Source organism: Alosa pseudoharengus, unplaced genomic scaffold (assembly GCF_046254945.1).
Source record: "Alosa pseudoharengus isolate Yale_2024_CS ecotype anadromous, Long Island Sound unplaced genomic scaffold, YU_APseudo_1.1 YU_APseudo_1.1_scf_7, whole genome shotgun sequence".
Lineage (NCBI taxonomy): Eukaryota > Metazoa > Chordata > Actinopteri > Clupeiformes > Clupeidae > Alosa > Alosa pseudoharengus.
The window spans coordinates 22,653,339-22,657,909 of NW_027468859.1; positions in this window are offsets into that span (position 1 = coordinate 22,653,339).

Sequence of the window (4,571 nt, forward strand, 5' to 3'; positions counted from 1 at the left end):
TTCCTCATTAACCCTTCCTGTGAATAATCGTGCCGTTTTTTTTTAAAGAACTAGGCCTGTAGCCCACACATGCAATTTGTCCGTTTGTTTTACTATTGTTGCCCACATCCTTTTCGACTAATTTGTCCACTTCGATGCTAAGCTTTTTTTTTTTTAAATGTAAAGGATGAATAGTCGATTAGTCTACTTTAAAGACTGTGTATGTAGGTTTGGCCTGTTAGAGGGAGAGCAGCTTCACAGAGAGAACTTCTGACGGCAAATTTGAGGAAAAGTTGGTAAACCACCCTCCTTACCTAATTTGAGGGTGCTGATTCTGAATATTTTGTTTACCAAGCTCAATTCTGAGATCTAAGCTGCATAATCAGCATTTTAACATAAAATAGCGATTTTCTTTTGCTTATTTTTACCTAAATTGGGTTGATTTCAAAAGTAATCACTAAAACCAAATAAAAGTGTTCTCTAAATACATGTTTGAGCATTAAAGAAGCCATACTATAGTTTATTAACATATGGGAACATGATTACAGTTAACATGTAATAAACTTTAATGCATTTCATCACAATAACAAGTTGCACAGATAACCTTCAACTCAGAATATAGTCCAGTGGACAGAAAGGTGAACCCGGAAATGTTGAGTACACCAAAGTTTTATGATGGAAATATATAGTATGGGTTCCCAGCATGCAGAAACTGCCGGGTGCTAATTAGCATAAATTAGCATAATCACCTATTGATCATATTATAAGAGCTGCTTGGCCAAAATGGACCATGTTAGTATGTTTTAGGGGTTACTGGAGATGCTGAGTCCATATCTGACATTTTCAAAATTCAAAATCACTATTTAAACTTGGTTTGGTCACGTTTTTACTCTCATTAAGCTGATTTTGCTGAGTTTTTGGGGGCGATTTAGACAGATTTTTGGAGGATAAAAATGTTCAGTGTTTAGGAATAATTTGGATTCTCAAGTTATTTCTGAATTCCACAATCATTTTGGAAATAGCTATTCACTGGCCCTCTGCTGTGACTCACAATTGAGTAACAAAGGGAAGAACTAGCCTCTACTACTCCTCACTGTCCTCATCCGTTGTCCTGTCGCCATCTTCTCCAGACTCCCTGTCCTTCTGCTGTTTTTGCTGTGTAAATATATTGCCACATGTAACATCACTGCCTTTGCAGAAACAATAATTAGTACAGGCCAGGCCTGCAGCTGCACTTTCCAGATACATGTATACACAGTTTTAACCCAGCTTTGCAGTTACAGATGATAACATCTAACAAATCCGGAGGAGCAACAGGACTTGAATCGAGGGTGGGCAAGTTCCTCTTCTTTCTTCATACCTGTCTTCTAACTCCCTCCAAACGCGGTTATATCCACAGCCGGTGGATCAGGACGGTCTGCTGCTTTCCAAAGCAGCACCTGTAGATGGGCATGTTTTCCATGGAGGATCAAGACCTCACCGCCAGGGATGAATTACTGCACGGGCCTACCGGGCCAGGCCCAAGGGCCCAAGGGGTCAGGGGACCCTGAAGCCCAAGCCTTTGCATGAAATCATTGCCTCAATATCAACACATCAGGATGTAGGCTATGAATCTGATTGAATTTAGTATTGGCCATCCCCAAAATGCACCAGAATACAGGAAATTACATCAAACAAATTAAAACATTTCTGAGGAAGGACCCCCAAACCCCCCTTCCACATATGCGACAATTAATGGGGGGCCCTTAATACATCTGGGCCCAGGGGCCCGAAAGTTCATAATCCGTCCATGCTCACCGCTAGGAGGAGGCCCAAGCAAAAGGATCCGAAGAGAACCCTTGTAAGGGGTACTGAAAAGCTTACAGAGGGGTCATTCCGTGTCAAATCACCCAGTGGCTGGCAGGTCACCCTCTCCCAAAAAATGGGTTTGTAGACCAAACCTATGCATAAATCTTAAATAGTATATCTGTATCACTAATGGTTCCAAAACTACAGCCCTTTGAAGTTTCAAGTCATTTTAAGCATCTTGGTGAACAATCCTTTTTGTTCAACTTCCAACATTATTGGCTCTTTTGGAATTTCACACACATTAGTGAAACTATGTGAATAGAAGTACATTTTCCTGTTGAATTAAACAATCCAATCAAATCAGGTGTATCTTGTGTAATTTCCCCTCTGCAAAGCTCTGAAAATGGCTATAAATTCATTATGTGAAAAAACATCACCACCTTTGAGGGCTTGTCATTCAAAAAGTATGTGACACAAATTCATCAGATTTTTTTCCCACTCATGTATGGATTATAAGGTCATGTCCATGCATTAACTTTGGTTGTTAACATTATCATATTGTCAGAGCATTTTTATTAAATTGGGCTTGATTTTCAAATAGCCTGTTTTCATCTTCCAATTTCACCACGTGGACAGTTAACAGGATTTTTTTAAATTTTACCATATATCATTCTGTATGTGAGGATCATCTGCCCAAAATTTGGGCTTGTTGCTGAGTTTCTTCATTGAGATAAGATTTTTTACAAATATTGTCTATAAATCCACTGAATTTGTACTTTATCTGCAGTACCACTTTGCACCACATGTGGTGCTCTTTTAATTCAATGGAAGTCAATGGAAGAGTAAGAGAGTCACTTGTTTGCTGCACATTGCGCTGAAATTGGGTGATTTCACACGGAATGACCCAGAGGCCTTCAGACATTGAGCCCCTGCCCCCGCCGGACAGCTTTAGGCTGGAGTTGGCTGCGGAGCAGAGCAGAGGTGGAGCGGCAAGGAGGTGGTGCCTTGAGGACGGACGGTTGGCGGAGCCTGTTCGAGTCGGCCTGTTCGCCAGTGCTCTTTAGAAAAATAAGGGGGGAAAAAAGGCACGAGCCAGAGAGAAGGTCTAGGCCTTGGCGCGATCATGGCGGTGTGGAGCGGCCGGAACAGCGGAGGACAGCTCTGCGACAAGGCAGCAGAGGAGGGACGCCAACGTCGGTAGCTGTAGCCTGATTGCGCAGCGTGGTCCGGCTGCGATGGAACTGGAGTCTGCTGCCCCGACTGGCGAGACGACGGAGTGGAGCATCGGAGGTGCAGTGCCAGTTACGGTGCTCAGCGCCGGGGAGTCTGTGGCAGTGGAGGCTAGGCCCCGCCAGGTGTTGGAGGAACGTTGCGGTGGTGCACACTGCGAAAGTGCGACCTGAGGGCGTTTTCTGAAGGGAGCTGGGGACGAGAGGCGACAGACCAGGTGACTGCTAGCACGTCCCGCATTGGGCCGCTGGTGGTTGTGGTGCCCCAGGGTGTGTAGGGCTCTTGCGGTGTGTGCACCCCACCTGCTGTGTGGCAGTGCCAGAGACTAATTGAATGTGGGAACGCCCGCGCCGAGGATGGCAATGGCTTGTTGGGGGAGCTGTTGGACTGTGCTTGAGATTCCCACAATGTTTCGCGCTGGGGATTCTGGGAGAACTGAATGATCATCTCAATACCAATGTTTCCCAAAAGGCTTGTCCCAAGGAGAACAGTATTACCTTAAACACACATAAGGAAACTGAACAGTCCAATCAGTAGACTAGAATAAGCTAGCCAACTATGCTACTTTGATTACAATATTTCCAGGCTTCAACCAGACAGCTGAATGTGGTAGAGTTGTAATAGAAATAGTAGGCTTAAGCTATAGGCTAATCTGCATAAAGTGTGCTGTCATAAATATCAGACATTCAGTATTCTCTCTTTTTATATCAGGATATAAAATAATACAGATATATTACATTGTAATCCTCTGGTATTCTAAGGTAGGCTATTGAAATGTCTAGCCCCCCCCCTCCAAAAAAAGAAAAATCGAGGTTTGTATCAAACCGTGGGTCAAAAATCGTGATACGAATCAAATTGTTAGGTTGGTGTATCGTTACAGCCCTACTGTATATCGCTACAGCACTATCCTCCAAAAATCTGTCTAAATTGTACTCTCAGCTTAATGAGAGTAAAATGTGACCAAACCAAGTTTAAATAGTGATTTTGAATCTTGAAAATGTCAGATATGGACTCAGCATCTCCAGTAACCCCTAAAAACATACGAACATTGTCCATTTTGGCCAAGCAGCTCTTATAATATGATCAATATAGGCTATTATGCTAATTTATGCTAATTAGTTCAATTACACAAATTGCCCAACATATGCAAATTAGCATCCGGCAGTTTCTGCATGCTGGGAACCCATACTATATATTTCCATCATGAAACTTTGGTGTACTCAACATTTCCGGGTCCACAATGGGGCTCTATGGGCTGTCCACCGGACTAATATAGCCTACAGTACATATGAACTTAAATAGCGGGAATAAGCCTAATGCAGAACTGCATCTACCGTCAGCAACAACCGACAAGTAAAAAACATTTACATAAAAAACATTAACACTGGATTTGGTATATATATAAGTATAAGTATATACTCTTTTGATCCCGTGAGGGAAATTTGGTCTCTGCATTTATCCCAATCCGTGAATTAGTGAAACACACTGAGCACACAGTGAAGTGAAGCACACACTAATCCCGGCGCAGTGAGCTGCCTGCAACAACAGCGGCACTCGGGGAGCAGTGAGGGGTT